We start from the raw sequence: 19,311 nt of genomic DNA on the forward strand, positions 1-19,311 counted from the left end.
AAAGCAAAGTAAATTTCCACAAAATGAAGTAAGGTAAATTCCCACAACATTTCCCCCCTTTATTCTATATCACACATTATCACACATTTATTCAGCAAATAGCACTACGATGTCTTCATGTGGATCACCAGCACCGCCCATCTTGGGGAGCAGAATGTCTTCACTGAGCTGGGGTTGGTCATTGGCATGGCCGCTGAGCGCTGGCATGGTGAACACACTAGAAAGACGTCTGACACGCAATGACAAAAAAGGAGGTAAACACAGAAGAAGAAGAAAAAGAAGAAGAATGAGTAGCAGAATGGGCAACGCTACAGCCGCTACTGGAACTGTAGGCTGCGGAGTGAAGGCAGATCACATAAGATTCATATAATCAGTAATATTAGCGCTGAGATCTGGAATGTAAAAACAGCAGGAAGTGTTAATCATTTTGCACACTCCTCCTTCCTTCATGGTTAGGAGATTTAATACCATTCTATGTTGAAGCACTGCTGCCCTTATCACTTGTTGTTCTATCTTTAAGGCACCTATTGCTGCTAAGGTGTCATTAACTACTTGCAGTAACTGATAAGCTAAGCCATTGATCTTTTGCAGGGCTGCTACTGTGCCACCGCCCAGGAAAAGGGACCAACCAATGGTTTCACCCGGAGTGGTCCATGGGTCCCTCAGAATTCTACCACAATAGTCTGTGCTGGTTATGTCTCTCCTCACCCTGTGCTGCTTGGCATGGGGAAGTGTATACACCTGCGTCCTTGGGCGCACTACAGCTGGATAACAACAACCAGTCCAGTTCTGTGGCAATTCACCATAGGCCACCGAACCACCGACCCACATTACATTCCAATACCCCTGCAGGGTTGTCATGGAGCAATTCCACAGGGAACTGCTATTGGAGTCACTGCAAGTGCCATTGCTGTGCACCTGCACATAATCGATGCATCTGGACCAGACTTCCGGCACCTGCTGCTTCATCTGCTATACAAATATCTCACCCTTACTAGCTGCCACATGCAGCATCATTTTCGGTGGTGCGGGGTTAGTGGGACTGGGACAGTTTGAGGTCTGGTTAATAACCTGGCACATAGAGATTGTCATATTCACTTCTCCTACGTCTGCGTTTTTCAGAGGGATTACAGTCCTTGGAACACTGGTGTGCTGGCACACCAGGTACTCTTGCTCGATATGTTGGGCATGCACAATGGCTGACATACACGCTGTATTTTGTTGGCATTTAGCTGCTAATCATTCTGCTTCAGTGGCGTTGGGACCCTGAAATGGTAACAAGTCTTCTCATAAGTCATGGGATTCTTCATCCATATTAATATTCAGTCTATGTTCTGACTGCGTTAGCTGTGTCTGATTTTCTCTACCGTCTCTTGACGGTTCCGAGTGTCGAAAGGGTAGGCCTTGCCTTTAACACCCTACTCAACACAGTTCTGACCTAGTCTGTTTGGGTGCTGCTGCTTGGAGTTGGGGCTGGTGTCGGAGCCTTCTTACGGTGTGTGTGATGTACCCAGGTTCCTCGTCCTTCTATTTTGACAGCAGCGTGGGTTGTTAACAGGAGGTTCTAGTTGTCTCCACCTGGTGCCTTCAGTGGCGGTAGCCCCTGACTGAATTTCCCATAATGTGGCCTGCGGGGTAGCAGCGGTTTCCTGTATTGCTTGCACAGCGGTTTTAGTTGCAGCTGCCTTTGCTACTCTATCTGCAAAAGTATTCCCCTTGCTGATTTGGTCTTCTGTAGTCCTGTGAGCTGCACACTTAACAACTGCAATTGTCTTTGGCAGCGAAATGGCTTCTAGCAAGATGGTGATGTCTAATATATTTACCCGAGCTTGTCAGGAATTGCCTATGTTTCCATATGGCTCCAAAATCATTAACAGTTTTGTCTGCAGCTAGTTTGCATGCTTCCGTCAGTGCTACTAGTTCAGCAGCCTGCGCTGAATAGGAGGATGGTAATACTTCTGTTTTAAGTATTTCATGATCTGTTACTACCGCGTATGCTTCCCTATTGACCCCTGTGTCGTCCCTGCATGCTGACCCATCCACATAGAGGCATAGGTCTGGGTTACTTATGGCTTCTTCAAAGAGATCAACCCGCGGTATATATACTTCAGCTAAGACTGCTGTGCAGTCTTGTGGATCTCCATCCTCCTCCCTAGGAAGGAGTGTAGCTGGGTTCAGTGTTATACACCTTTTGACAGTTATATTAGGCATATCTAAGAGGGTGGTGTGGTATCTCAGCTACCACTGGGCTGATAAGTGTGACACTCTTTGGTCCTGCAGTATTCGATGTAATGCGTGTGGGACTAAAACAGTAAGAGGGGAGTATGCCACTATGGTTTAGGTAGCGAAATTATGGCTTGTGGTCGGTTTTGAGACAGCTTGTGTGTATTTTCCCCTTTAATGATATGCCCCAAGAACGTCACTTCCTCCTTACAATTCTGTAATTTTGCTCTACTAGGTCAGTTACATGTATATTACATCTGAAATATTTCCATGAGCTTTTATGCAACATACTAAACAAAGGTTAGGAACAGGCTAAGTCAAATCAGGCTAACTCTCAGCAGGTCAAAAGTACTTCAGACTGCAATCTATGATCTAGTATTTTATCCAATTTTACCATCATTGTAACACAGGGAGGCTTGGCAGGATACAAAAGAGGAGCAATGATGCATATAACGATGTTTATTTAGAGACATGGAAGACAACGTAGCACTAAGGCTATCGTGGGATCAAACACTGACAACGTTAACGTTTACACAAAGGACTTATATACGCAAACAATAACAACACAATGAAGGGCAGCCGTGAAACACAAGGGAGCATGGCCACACGGATGAACACACACACACACACACAAGCAAACACACACGGGGAGACGTTTGGGGGGGGGGGGGCGTACCGTGACAAGAATATGTTCACACATGCTCGCTCGCTCGCTCTCTCTCTCTCTCTCTCCCCATCCTTTCAGCCTTTGGGTTTCAATAATACCCCCAGGGCAGACAGAGCCACTATTCAAGCAATGTAATATTCTGTAATATTCTACTCTGGCTCCTCCTACCTCTGCAATGACATCCTCAGCTTTTATTTCAGTGGGTGGCGTGTGATGTCATAATGCAGCCGCATCAATTAAGCGAATATGATGTAGTCAAAGAACAGATTTTTCAAATGAACAATTTCTGTGACCCATTTTTAGACTACAGATCACAGATAACGGGTACACTAAATTTATTATGGGTCAGTGCGGTAGTTACAATTGCAATCCAAGACGCAAGGAACATGTTCCTTCTGAGAAATATGAAAAGGAAAAGCACGGGATATTTGGTAAATATGGGAAAAAGAAAAACGAAAAAACACGAGCCCAGAACCCTTCCAGAATAGAGGATGACTTCTTGGATGAACTGTGTGTGTGTGTGTGTCTGTCTGAGAGAGAGAGATCTACGTAGCAGTGTTCTAAGTATCTATACAACGCTAATAAGACATTTTCTGTTACTTTTTAAACAGTTACTAGACCAAAGCGTTTAATGAAGAAGGACTTCACTACCGAGAGAACTCAATCAGCCATAGTAAGTAAAGTAGAACCAAGACAAATGATTTAAAGCCATACTGTGGCAATGGACAAAAGCCACAAAAAATGGAAAAACAGCTATGGTGAACAGTGATGCTAATTGAATGCTTGTACTTAAGTACACTGAATGTCTCTGAATATAAATTACAAATGCATTTCAACAAATGTTCGAGAAATTAATTAAAAACACTAATGTAAATGTATTTAGAATATATTTAGGACACATACATTTAGCATATGCAATCTTTGTCAGTTACAGGAAAAAAAAAATACTGTTGGTGGGTTTTTTGTTTGTTTGTTTTACATTCTCCTTACTATAGAATTAACAGTCGACTGTTCGGTGACTTTGCATGCTGAGTTGTAACACTGATTATTAGTATAATTGTGGCAAGAATCAAAATCAACACTAGCTAAAATGACTGAATGCATTGGAATTTATTATTCCAATAGCACAATTTGAATGGGTCTACGGTACCTTAGTGTGTCAGGTCCTGTTATTTCTGCTGAACATTTGATGTTTGGGGGCACATTTTTACATCATTAGGCCTGCAGGCTATGTGATTATGGCTATGCGATAAAAATTGTATTTGTTTCCTTTCCAGTCCAATACAAATTATAAATTACAAATGTATCAAAATGTAATTAAAGTCATATTTCAATTAAATGTATTTAAATACTGTTCAACAATATTTCTACTCATATCTACAGGTGGAACCTAAAGATTTGAATATCAATGAGAGGGATAAGTGTATTGAGGACCTGGAAGCCGTGTTTGCTAAAGTGAGAAAGTCTGCAGTGGAGCAGAGCAATCCTAACGCTTGTTTTCCATAAATTCTCACAATGCTATGAACTATGCATTTCAAGTAGATGTAATTAAATATTGCTTAACACTGTTTCTCTTCATAGTTGGAGGTGAAACTGAATTCTTTTATAAAGATGGAATATGGTTCCTGTGAATATGATATGGGCCAACTGATTGAGGAGATGGAATCCACAGTTGCTAGAGTGAGAAAGTCTGCAATGGAGCAGAGCAATCCTAACACTTGTTTTCCATAAATACTAACAATGCAATTAAATATGCATTTCAAGTAGATGTAATTAAATATTGCTCAACACTTTATTTGTGTCTGCAGGCGGCCAAACTGTTAGGATTAGAAGCCGTACTTGCTCGGGAGGATATGGCTGCATAACCTCTGATGACAGCAATAAAGAGCATTAAAAATACTCTGACATTTTTCAGTCTAATCCCTGCCTATGTTGTCTGCAACACAGTCAATTATACCATGGATAGTAATTATATCTTTTTTTTTTTTTTTTGTCTCACAAACATTCTGAATGTAACATTTCCTACAGCTTTAAAAATACAATCACCATACTTGGCACCCACACTATTTTTTCCCTTCATGTCCACTTACATCTATGTGACTTAACAATCACAATTCATTTTTAGACAACCAATTTCCAACCTCTATATATATATCGCTCGGAATTCAACAGACACCTGACTCGAGTATTTTTATTTTAATTTCCTCCATGTTGTTTATAATAGGCCTACAGTAAGAAATCCTTTTAAAGGTGATCACCATTTCTACCACTGTATACTGTTGAAGCATACAAGTTTTTATTCAGTGAGAGATATGTCATTTATGGGGATTAGGTACAGCGTGTTTTGTTCAGGACATTCACGACGATATATGTTCTAAATGGGATTGTAAAATAACTAGCTAGCTAGCCATGTATTTAGACAGAACCTGAATTGTGTTACATGGGGATTTTTATCCTATGTTTTTAAGGCTGCATTATGTACAGCCTAGCATAAATAAATACGCAAGAATGCAGAGCACAAATAGTCCATAGTTTATTTTCCCTTCTATATAAGCCCGCAGGTTCATAGGTGACTAGCTTTTATAATGTCATGTGTAATTTGAGCATAATGGTGGAAACTTCAAAGAACAATATGGAAAAAAAGGAGGGTTGTTTACATAATTGCCCTTGAAAAAGTTTATAAGAATTAAACTCTTGTGTACCCCTCAGACATTCTCCAGAGGGTCCCTCAAAAGCATGTTTATATTTAAGTTGCAATAAAGGACAGGACCAGCTATTCTCTTCAACTAATTCTGATATCAAGTGGAAACAAGTTGTCAGGTTCTGGTCCGCACCGAACCAGGAACGCAGACACAGACACGTACACACATATCCGCACAAATCACCTACCACGACCACTGCTCGGTTCACAATCACACACTTATCAACCATCACGATCACCTGCTTCTAATTAACTCTCTCCCTATTTAAACCCCTCATGTACCATCCTCCAGTGTTTCCCATTTAGCATACTGTGGACTAAAGCTGAGCCTGTCTTCATGAGCTTCCCCACATCTGTGTTTTTAAAACTTTTTGGCAGTGCTTTGTGTGACTAATATCCTGCCTTTTTATCCCTCACCCATGTCTTGCTCAGGTGTCAATATGTCACAGAACTAAATTAGTGTTCTATTATTTTCTTAGTTTGTACAAGAAGTACAAATATGTAGCTATCTAACATTTATAATGTGTATTGTTTCTTATTTTGTTAACATTAAAATGTAAAACCAAGTGAAAACATTTAAATGTAAAAACAGGTTTGACACTGCTTTGGATCTAGTGAAAATACTAGAAGCTGTCAAAACCATGACCTGAGCAGTTTGCATTTAACACATAGAGAGAGAGACAGAGACGATGTACGACAACAACCAAAGGTATTCAGATCTTAAGGGAATCCTTTCACTTAGTCTTCAATTATGCACTCCATAGATGTCATGAGGGACAGCCTCACAAGAAAGGAGGCCTGGTGCATGGCATGCAGTGGTGCCTATCATGCGAACACAGAGAGAGACAGAGACAAGGTAGCAGACAACAACCAAACGTGTTCAACTGCTGTCAGGTCTTTCTCAGTAAACTTCAGAGAATGAAGTACAGGGCAAGCACTTGAACATGCACATGTTCTTCCCTGGATACAGACACTTTGCCTCAAAGACAGTTGCCTCACAGGTTTGTTCCAAAATGACTTCCCTTGTCCCTTATTCCCTTATGCAACAGGAATTGAAAAGAAAGGTGTGAGCAAGTATACCCTCCACTGACAAGCTCCTGTTGTTTAAGTGTGAATGGATTCTGTGACTTGAACAAGTCTGCTCCTTCTCTCATCCAATATAGAAATTGCTCACCGAACTACAATGAGTGAACAAGGTCTAATGAACTTGCTGTGAGAATGATCTCAGTAATTAACTCAAAAAGGATAGGCTCAGAAGTGATTTTTTTTTTTTTTAAGTAGGAGGATTTTGATATTTCAAGCTTGCCAGCAGAACTAGCTAGCCTAACCTGGGATGACAGCCAATGCACAGCATCACAGCTGGGGGAAACGGATGTGAAATGTCAGTTTAATCGGCAAGGCTCAAGGCAACAGGGTCCTGTCCCTTGACTTAGGTTGATCTAGAGGTATTTCAAGAAACTTCTCAAGCGCACTTTAGTGGCAAAGAACAATATTTTCACTTGAACAGGGACCACAGATTAAAAGTCTGATGCTCTACTGACTGAGCTATTCAGGAGAGAAGCAATATCAGAAACATTACAAGTGCAATGTACATGTATGCAAAGAAAATTCATGTGTATCGCATTAAGATGTCAATCTGCCTATGGAACATAACACCTCTTACGAGGCTCGATTTTTGCTCTCAAGCTGCGATGGTTTTGTCATGTTGTCTAAGAGAAGAGGCTTTGGTCGGTGGAGTGAGTCTTTGATAACTAAGATTGTAACTAAGATTGAAACTGCTCACCGCACTACATCGAGTACACAAGGTGTAATGAACTTGCTATGAGAATGATCTCAGTAAGTAACTCAAAAAGGATAGGCTCATCATGATGCATTAGCTAACAATCGGCACTCATACACAAGTGTGAATGTTCAACATTCATTCAAGCATCTCGAGGTCACAGTCTGTAGTGTGTACAAAAGGAATCTAAAGGAAAGGTTTGAGCAAGTGCATCCTCCACTGATAAGAGATATAACTTTAGACTCCAATTGTAACATTAGAAAAAAAGATGTACATACAGTCCATTTGTTTAAAATGTTCTTTGATGTGAAGCTCATATTATTTTGCCCCCACTTACGCAGAACTTGATTGTTGGAAGAATACAACAGGGGAACTTTCAGTTGTACTTCACATGACTGACACTGTGTAGACTTTAACTAATGTACAGTTGTGTAGCTTTAGAGTTGTGTACAATTAGAGCAAGTGACCTAAGCAACATGTATTGCATACACAGTTTGCCTTAACAAACCTATCACTTCATCATGGTCAGAATATTTGTTATAGATACATGTAATGCTTCAGCATTGCTACTAGTTCTAATACACTCAAACTAGTGCACCAGAGTGGGTGATGGTAATGGTACTGTTAGAAGCAAACCTATATGACTGGGGTTGGGCTTCCACACACTGTCCCTTTCTCCCAATTCACAGAGCGGAAACGACTCGTTTTCAGCCTGTTTTTTTTTTTTTTTACACAACCAATTTCCAACCTCTATAGATATCGCTTGGAATTCAACAGGCACCTGTTGCTACTGCACCTTTGAGACGGATGTAAGATAAATGAGCTCCTTTATGATTGGCTGCCCTGTATTGTGCTTCATTCAAAAGGTACTCAGAGCTGAAATGCCTGAGAAAGGCAATTTAAGTGGGTGTGCTAAACCTCTATAGGCTGAATAGGCAGAGATAGGTCAATAAAGTGTTCTTGTGACATTAGAAATACAAATTTCAAAAGGGGCATTTTTGGCAGCTTAACTGACATAGTTAAGAATTTTAACATTTAAAATATATATATTAAAAGGAGAATGTTACTTATTTCACTCTGACTGTAAAACAGTGCATATTTTGTTAAATGGGATTTCCATCCCATGTTTTTAAGGCTGCCTTATGTATAAATAAATATGCAAGAATGCAGAGCATGAATAGGTCAGTCTTCCATTCTGTATCACATACCTACCCTTGATAACACCGTGGTAACTGGAAAAAACAACAACCCTTTTTACTCAGTTGTCACTACTTCCAATAGACTTCACGCTAATCTCATAGAAGTCCGCCCCTTTCCGTGTCCTCCGGAAACTGCACTTCCGTTGTGTTGTGACAGGATTTGTTCCTGAAGTTGTATGCGTTTTCTAAATTTGCACCGCATTTCTAAAGTGTGTTACCACTTTGATGAATATGCTTTGTGTATTTGCAGCACGATGGGTTTTCCAGGACACCGTAATTTATGCATGTTTAATTCCATCTTTTATTCACGTACTAAGCCCAACTCTATAGGCTAATATTTATAAAACCGAGATAACCATAGAAACGTCTTCATCTGTGCTTGATACTTTCACGGAAAAACGGAACTGCTGCTTGTCAAGCTTGTTTCATCAGGTTTTATATCATCGTCATGACGTGTTTGAATTGATCCCAGGCATATGCAGTCCTCATCAAAATCCATGCATGTCCTAGGCTGTGAGTAAGGTATGTTCTCTCTCTGGTCACAGTTGGCAAATAAATTATGCATATAGATTGTGGGGAAAACACTTTAGCACGTGTTCTCCAAAGAAGTGTCTTAATATGAGCTATCTAGCTAGTTCCAATGTCAACTGTAGTCATAACACTGGGTTTCTCTCTGTGCTCAGGTGTCTTATTCGCATGCCAGTAACATGTTAGCGATATTGCAGTAGTGTGAATTTTTATGTTGCCCGTGATGAAAGGTGACAGCGAATAAAAATCCAAACATTTTTTTTTGTTCAGGTCTTTTTAACGGTCATAACCGACACATATTTATCTAACAAAAAATCAGGTTCCTCTAAATGTGTGGAAGAACTGCTGTGTATATTTTTGTTTCCAGTGGCCTGAGTACCTAAAATATGTCACCATTTTAGGAAGCAGGAAAGCAGGGCTGCTTACAAACATGACATTAGTAAATTATTTTTGGGATATTTTCATTTATGATTTTCCCCTTTTTGTTGTTTGTTAGCTTTTTTACTTTCATTTTTTGTAGGGACTGTGATATATATTTTGTTATTTGAATGCATAATATAGCTTTGGGGCTCCCACAGACACTTGTGTATATAAACATATTAGGGGAGATTTTTTCATTGGTTTGTATATGTTTTTGAAGGAATGCACATAGTTCTTATGTTTGAGCCACTTTAAAGATATTTTTTGACTTGTATCAGAAAGGAATGCAAGCATTTATTCATATCAACATTTTCCTTGCAGAGTCATTTCAAAGACGATGCAACAGAATAGTTTTGCTTTTCTATTCTGTACTTTGTTTATTGACAGGTAATTCCACCCTCAACTTTTTAGGGTGCCTCCCCATAATTGCTCAGCTCTTCTGTGTAATAAAAGCAGGATTGGTTTGTATATCACATTGGTGTAGGTCATTTTCACTTGTTATATAAAGAACATTCTAATGGCTTTGGGGGAGACAAACCAAATTAGTCCTTTATAATTGTAATTATATATTACTTTGCTTCATTAGAAGTTTGTGATTATTCCTGTTATTCATCAACTTAGATACCGTGATTTACTGGGGTAGGTCAAATTAAAAGATAATTGCCTGCTTATATTAGGTAAAGAAAGTTTTTTATGTCATAGTTTTCACTTACTATGATTGGGACAATACATCTTTTACATGAGGATGGATTTTATCAAAGCATGCTACATTTGTTACTGTTTTCACTTGAACAAGGAAAATCATACTCAAAACAGATATATAAGTGGACAGTCAGGGTGAAATAAGTAACATTCTCCTTTTAATGTTATATTTTAAAAAAATATTAAAGGTCTTAAGTATGTCAGTGTTTTCGTTAGTCTTTTGGCCAATGTTTTTTTTAAAAAGAGATAAGGAGATACCAGAACAAAATAGAAAAGCAAATAATAGAGGAAGATGGCATGGGATGGAGGGATGGAGGGATGATAAAAGACAGGGGTAGTAACGGATAATTTATTCTATTCTCTCAGCTATTCTCTTTAACTAATTCTGAAGTCTGCATCTTTATTTTCTATTTGAATGTTAACTTTACGACTAGCTGATTGGGGATTTAGGAACGACACTAGCGTTGATTTTGATTCTAGCCACAGTTCTAGTAATAAGCAGTGTTACAACTCTGCATGCAAAGTCACTGAACAGTTGACTGTTAATTCTGTAGTAAGCATAATGCAAAAAATACAACAACATATTTTGTTGTGATTGAAAAAATTACGTCCTAAATACATGCGTTGTAAATACATTGACATTAGTATTTTTAATTAATTTCTAACATTCAGAGACATTCAGAGGTATTTCTATTAAGCCCAGAGTCAGCTACGTCTCCACTCTCTAATTACTCAATGAACCTCAATGGTCTCCCAATCACATCTTCTCTAACAGTTAAAGATCTTGGAGTTATGGATCCCAGTCTCTCGTTCGAAGCTCACGTAAATAAATAATGTTTCTAGGACCCCCTTTCTCCACCTTAGAAACATTTCAAAGATTAGGAGCATGTTCTCCACACATAATGCAGAAAAGGTAGTCCATGCATTTATTGCTTCAATATTGGACTACTGTAATCCCTTACTATCTAGCTGTGCTATTAAGTGCCTAAAGTGCCTAGCGAGTTCAAAATGCAGCAGCCATAGTTCTTAATAGAGCTAGAAAATTTGATCACATCAATCATATCTTAGCTACTTTACTTTGTCTCCCAGTAAAATTTCGTATTGATTATAAACTACTTTTAATAATTCCAAATGTGCATTAGACTTTACAGTAACCTAAGACAACCCTTTTGCATGAAGGGAACTGGTAACTATGCTCACACTCCATAATGTGCAAAAGATATTTAAAGTGTTGGACAGTCGAAGCATTATGTGTGCGTGTGCGTGATGTTATTAACGTGACAGTAAAAGCTTACCATTTTTAAATGGGGGCTGATCGACTTTCCATTTATGCAAGACTTATGTCAAGAGTACATGTCAAAAATTAGAGACGAAATGAGGTGCTAAATGCCGCAATTAGGCATACAGCAGTCAAAGGCAATTTGGAAACACACTTAGAAAACAAAGATCATGATCTTTGATCATGATCAAACTTTCAAAAAGCTTATCAACGTGACGAGAATGTGAGGTTTAGGTTCATCTATAGTGTTACAGTATCAATGTGAAATATGGATATCGAGGTCAGCATCACGTAAGAATGTATATGTGTGAAACATCTTCGTCGCCATAAATGTTGTGTTGTTACATAATTAAGCAGTCCATCCAGTTTCATTTACTTGATTTATTAGCAACCTGTGTCCACTGTCTAACTCAAGTATTTTTATTTTTATTTCCTCCATGTTGTTTATAATAGGCCTACAGTAAGAAATCCTTTTAACTGATTAATAATTAAAAAATATCTTTCTTGACTATAAGAATATAGCTTAACCACTAGAAAGATTAAACATCCAGTGAGTGTGTATCCTGGCATGTTAATGTAAAAGGCAGCTCCTACTGGATTTGGGGAAAGATTTGTAAAAGATTTCAAGTATCTGCAAAGCAGAAAACTGCCTATTCAACAGGCATAAATGATGTGCTACCGAAGTAGTTGTGTTATTTGCATAGTCTAATTAATATCATTAGATCAAGTTCTATATTACCTATATTGTTATATTACAATTTTGCTTTTGCTTTTTTGCTTCACAATTGTTACACATAATTGCTGCACCTGATACGAGGATAGGAATTTCAATTTATTCATACTGGATATAAGAATCATTAATGGCTGCTGAGTGAAGCACTTTCATTGAAAATTCATCCACCAATTTTTTTTTTTTTTATTTATTTTTTTTTATATAACCAGAAACAGGGCACATCAGCCAGGAATACATTCCAGCTCTGTTTTAGAACACTGGCTGTGATTCATTACATTTTGGCAATTGTGAAAACAAACTGGATGATACTTCTAAAAGTAATTGTGTTTGCAGTTTATTTGCACAGTTACATGAACAACACTGATAGCATAGTCAACAGGCTTGATGGTTTTCCAGTGCACGACACCGTGATACCAGGGCTGGCCCAAGCCTGTGTGGGCCCCTATGCAGAAATCTGAGCTGCCACTGACATAACATTGGTAAAAAACAAATAGAAATAAATACATGGTCTTTGGCACCCTCTTGGCGGCCTTAGCAGGCTCTCATTTTGCTTATATGGTGGGACAATTGTTCTGCTGTTATCCTACCTATTGAGCAGTCCTACCTAGAATTAATGCACTTATGTACATCACCCTTAGTCCAGGTTTCTGGTGTTTATTTTAGATGCATTTTTGGTTGTATATATTATAATTAGGCTACTGTGGACAATTGTATACCGTATAGCTACAGCACCTGTACTTCACACACATGTAGTAATCGGATCTAGAAAGTTGCCAACCCTATTCAAATATTAGGTTTATAGTATAATATTTGAATCAAACAGACAAAGCATTAATCACAATCATTTGCATGATGATTAAATCTTGAACCAAAAATGTATCAGAGAGCTGTAGTGTTTTTCACAGACACACACCCAATTAAACTGTGCTTGACCATTTCTTGCCCTCTATATCATTCTCTGCAGTTTACTGAGAAAGACCTGACACTGGGTAATGCCATTGTCTATTCGAAGGCCAAAACAACAACAATCTTGGTTATCAAAGATTCACTCCACCCTGACCACAGCCTGTTCTTTTAGAAGCTATGCAAAAACCACCATCGCAGCTTGTGAGTACAAATCTAGCCTCTTAAAAACACTCGCCTGGAATTAAACCTAGTAGAGTTCCACAACGAGGTGCAATTTGTAAAATGACGTCTTTTTCTCTCAGAGTTAGAAATCTGCAGAAATAAATACATCAGTTAAATGTTTAAATATGTAGGTTAGAAATCCAAGTATAAAGAGCAGATATATTATCTGTGCTAATTAATGAATGTATTTAAAGTATACATTTAGTAGGCCAAAAAATAGAACTCGTATGTAAATCATATCTAAATATTTTTATTTAGAGTAAATTACATGCGACATTTTGAAGATTTTGATTTTTTGGCCCGCTACCACCACACCGCCTCATCGGGAACTGTTACACTTTATTTTTATTTATAACTTAAAAATAATCACCTGGAATGTAAACCTAGCCGAGGTCCACAACGAGGTGCAATTTGTAAAAGGACGTTTTTTTTCTCTCAGAGTTAGAAATCTGAAGAAATAAATATATGAATTTATTACCCCCCATCAGTGGACCTTTAGAGCTTTATTATTAAAAATAAGACAGACAGATGAACAGACAAACGCAAAATGTATATATAATATTTTTAAGTATTCGCCATCTGCACCATTACAGGAATGATGTGTGTGTGTGTGTGTGTGTGTGTGTGTGTGTGTGTATGTATGTATGTATGTATCTATGTATATGGTTATGTGTGAGTACATGTATGTTGGATTGTATATGTACACGTATTAGAGTGTGATATTTAGCGTTTATGGATTGGCTCTGTATGGATTTTATCAAAGGTGTCCAGTCTGGATTATTGGTTCTGTTATTTATTAATTCTGAGAATTATTCGATTGATATATATACTCTATCAATAGATTTTTCTATTGGGTGACACTAATATTATTTTTTGTTTTCCAGTTCATGAATATGTTTTTTTGTTTGTTGTTTTTTTGCAAGAATATTTTTATTATATCAATATAATAATGTTATACATAGTATCCTGTCATATTGGTTGATGATATGTCTCCTAGGAGACATAAAGATGGTGTTGGATGGATATGGTTATTTAAAGCATGGGATATGTTGGTGATGCACTATATTGGACTGTTTGCACTTGTGTAGCATGTTGTCTGTTGCACTGTTGTTTTTATGTTGCACCATGGCCCTGGAGGAACGTTGTCTCGTTTTTGTTGTGTACTTGTGTATATATACCTGAAATGACAATAAAACCACTTGAACTTGAACTCGAACTTGATGACGACTTGCCAAAATTGCTTGATAGGTGTGCTCTGCCACGTGGCGTGAATGTAATCGTCAACTGTGATTTGAGTAAAGTATGTACAGATTGCTGAGCTTGTGAAACCAATTTTAAACATCCAATGTGTAGTATAATGTACTCTGTATTATTTTGTACTGAATGCATTGTAGGTTAGTGTTGCTGTCATGTGGTAATTATTATTACACATTTTAATCCAAACTGCAGCGTCGGGGGCATAGTAATAAATGTTCCTCCTATTGTCTCGATGGGAGAGTAACTGTGAGATTTGATTTCACTATTATTTTGTATATCTTAGATAATAGATTTTTTGTATTAAGAATGCTTGTTTATAAATTCTGATATGGATGTAGGTATCAGAATTGATTTTTGAACACATAGGTGATCTTAGCTGATGGTATTGTAGGAACTGGGGGCTTTCTATAGCATATTTTGGGGCTAGTTGTGGGCGTGACATGAAACAAGTCTTAGGATAAATATGTTTAAGGTTTGTAATGCCTTTTTCTATCCAAGATGTAAAGTTTAATATTTTTGTTCATGGTAAAGCCTGGATTGTTCCAAATGGGAGAATGAATAGTTCGTGTGAGTGTGGAGTTTGATATCTTGTGGAATTTCCACCAGACTGTTAGTGTCATGGCCACCTTCAAACTGTTGAAACATGGATATTTTTGAATATGAGTCTGGGCACATTTGAAACACCTGCCGCAAACATTACTGACATTATATCTTGTTTATGTGATTGGCTGTGCTTCTCTAGCCACAAGTACTTTTTGATTTATTTATTTTTTAATTTGGTAATTTTATATATAACAGCAACAAATGACATCTTAAGTTTTATGACAAAATGTGCAAACAAGCTGGTCTGAGAGGTGTGTAGTGGGATATGACTCAGTGCATCTCTGGTGCTGCTTTTGATGAGTACAGTGTCATAAGTGTGTCTGTCCAGCAGCGCAAAGAGGGGATACAGCTTCTTCTCCCAGAGGTTTCCGATAAATATGTAGATATATTAGTATGTAACAGAAAGACAGCTGTCCATCCTCATAGTCTAGGTACATGCCCACATTCCTGGGCAGTTGTGTCAGGGGCAGAGGGGTCTCAGGCATGGTGCAGGTGTACAACTTCTGGGTGTTCCTCCAGAGCACCCAGAAACACTCACAGTGGCTTTCTCAACTTGCTCAGACTCAAATCTGAATATCGGCATCCGAACCGTCTTAGAGAGGACCAAAAAACACAACTCATTTGATTAAATTGTTCCAGTATAAATATGGTTATCAAACATGCTTTTAAAAATATACTTCCATGGAGATGGTGCCCTACAGGGTAGTGTTGGAACAGTGTGTACAGGCTTAGTGTCATGTTGTAGCCCCGCCCCCTCCTCAAAGATCTTGGTGTGTGTGTGTTCGTCTGTGTTGCCACACCCTCTCGTGTCGTTCGCCTGTTCTCTGTTATGTGTAATCGGCTTGGGTGTATATATGTCTCGTGTGTCATAGTACGTGTGTTGGTGTTTGAGATGTGCATAGTGTTTGAGCTTTGTTGTATGTTTTGCATGTTTGCAAAAACAAAAGTGCGTTTCATCGTGCCTCGTCCCCGCATCCTGCTTATCCTCGCAACGTCACAACTAGACCACTTTAGATGTAACTTAGAACCTCCAGTGACCTCTGTATGTGTTTCTTTAGTTGTATGAGCTCCACTGGAGGACTCTGAATAGTTGACAATGGAAGAGGGGTATATCAGATTCACCCCTTCTGCCTCGGTGTGACAGATTAACACACTGCATTAACGTTTAGAAATAAAAACATATGGTAAACACAGTCTAGAAAATATTACCTTGTAACAATTCATTCAGTATATGAACTGTTTTCTGTGTCCTTATGTCTATAAATTAAAAGTAATAAAACATTTAAATGATAAATAAATTACAATGAATGTATAAATGTTCACAAATAAGAAACTACATTGATCTGCACTTTTCTCCACAGATTCAAGGAACTCATGAAAGTTGGAAGCTATAGAAACACATAATACAGAATTATAGACTGACTGATGTGTGAGCAGAAAGATCACTGTGATGTTCTCATATCTAAAGCACTCAAAGCATTGATGTTATGTAAATTAACTGTGATCTGATTGGTTTAAGGGAATAGATTCACCTACTTTGAAGTTCAAGTTTTGATCTAAAGGTTAGAACTGGTTGACTATACTTTGTCTGTTCTGCAACAGGAAATTGAAACATTTATATCCAAAGTATTACGCGATAGAAATCAAGTCGACTACCCGTTATTGACCGCTAGATGGCGGAAGATACGAAGAAATAAATGAGTCCAGATCCTCCTGCCCGACTGTACGGTGCGACTCTGCTTTTACGTCATTAAAACGCTAAAGAAAAAAGGCCGCCATATTTGTAGTTCCACAACGTGAAAAGGCGTCATTTTGTATGCCAAAGAATGAATAAACACTATGCCATGCCTTGAAGACGACGAAATTGCAATCTATTTAGCTAGCCATAAGAATAAGAATAGCTGTTTGATTTACATTCTCACAAATATATTGCATGTACATACATCTACATTTCAGTCGATCAAAATGTTTCACGTACTTAGAACCGCAACTTTATGTTACAGTGGTCATATCAGAGATATAATATAAAATATAAAACGCAATAGGTGTCGTGTTCTGTAATAGAACATTTTAACATTTATATCCATATTACACTGCAGAAATCAATTCAAGACTGTAGAGTCGTCGTACCAAATGACGTAAACTCAATATAAACCGCTGACTTAATTTAATGAACAGTATTAAGATAATGAGTGAGTACAGCGAGTATTGTCTTACTGATGCCTGTTCTAACTGAACATAGGCAGACTCCTGCGGGACCTAGGCATCGGCTGCCAGATCGAACATAGCTCACATTTTATAGTGTTTGCATAGCATATCAGAATTTGGTATGATCTCCTAGAGAATTGCCATTCCACTGTGTCTTCAGCTTTTGTCCGATCTGCAAACAAGTCCCACTCTAGGAGAACTAGCTCAAGTGGTAGAGTGCTCTTTTAGTATGTGAGTGTTACTGGGATTGATGCTCACATTCTCAAGTCTAGAATTTGTAGTTTTTTTCTATGATGAAATCATTTCTGATAGCAAATGTTTTTGGGATCTGCTGATATGCTTATGCCATGCACACATTACGTAACTTTCAAATTTTCAAATTGATGTATCGCTCACACTGCACAACTCTATGTCTTGGAATCTGGAGTGCTTAATTTGTGGTATTTCAGTGGCCATGCACACATTACGTGACTTGAAGTTTTCAAATTGATGTATGGCTCACACTGCACAACTCTATGTCTTGGAATCTGGAGTCCTTAATTTGTGGTATCTCAGTGGCAGGCATAATCAGTGATAAACCACTGATATGTCAACTGGTCTTAACACAGACAGATTTAACTTACTCTGTGGAGACTGTGTCTAACTTAAACCTTTCCTTCAAATAGAAGAGATCCTTGTTGCAGAGGTAATGTTTTTACCTTTATATGGTTTTTCCACTCATAGTCATGCAACACACACAAATGCAAACCTCTCACAGACTGTCTCACACACATCCAGTTATTCATCTGAACACATGATGTTTCTGTCTCTGTACCGCTATTAGTTATGCAATGTTTCGTCAATACTAGCACTAACTGAACAGCGTTCTGTATAAATATGATCTTTATAACAGCTGCCATAACAGCAAAAATGTAATGTCTGATTCTGTGAGCCAAGGAAGTATTATTGATATTGTGAATATTTAATAACTTCCAATGCCAGCAAATTAAATTTTCACAATATTGTGAAAATTGTAAAGGATACTTTATTCATGTCCTCATTGCTAAAGATTGTATCGCTTTATCACAGCGATAAGCTAGTTAGCTAGCTAATAGTTGAGGTCAGCGAGTGTCAAACTCGGGGCTATAAACCATTCCTTGTGGAACCATTTCATTGTTCAGCTTTCAACTTTGATCGTTTAGGTGCTGGTAGTTTGTTAGCTAGCTAACTGTTCAGCAATAGAAAACCTACTTTTGTATGATTTAGAGACCCAAATTCACAAACCTGTGGGTTTTCAAATTGATCGTTCTCTCTAAATAAGCAAAATGAGTTAAGCCATTACTACAGATATTGGACTGTTTGAACTACAATATTCGACTGTTAATTTATTGTTAATTAGATTAAATTAACTTTCATAAACACTCTGTATTAATAGAATGTAGTTTTTAATGACTGATTAACTGTGTATATTCAACATGAAGCTATTCATATAAATTTTCAAGTTTGGTTTATTTGTAACATACATTTATTTGTCACTTTCATTTTTAGGCTGTAGAATGAAAGATCCTTGCTCACAATCATTGCTACAGTTTGATCAAATTCAGTTATATATATAAACTCCCTATTCAATGGGAAGAAACCAGTTCATGCCATTGTGAATTGCTTTTTCTGTAATCAAAACACTGAGGTTCCATATCGGAACAGAAACTGCTGGGACTGTCCATTCTGTGTGCAGTACAATGGCTTCTAAGAGGTATTGCTGTATTTGAGACATGGTGAGGACATATTTTAGTGAAAGTCTTCCAATGATGCACCCTTAACTGAACCATTTTATGCTGTTCCTGCTGTTAAAAAATGCAGAATGGTGATTATAACGAACCGATCCTTGCACAATATATGGAGCA

The sequence above is a fragment of the Electrophorus electricus genome, unplaced genomic scaffold, assembly GCF_041902795.1.
Source record: "Electrophorus electricus isolate QZ-2024a unplaced genomic scaffold, ASM4190279v1 Scaffold83, whole genome shotgun sequence".
In the NCBI taxonomy this organism is placed as follows: Eukaryota; Metazoa; Chordata; class Actinopteri; order Gymnotiformes; family Gymnotidae; genus Electrophorus; species Electrophorus electricus.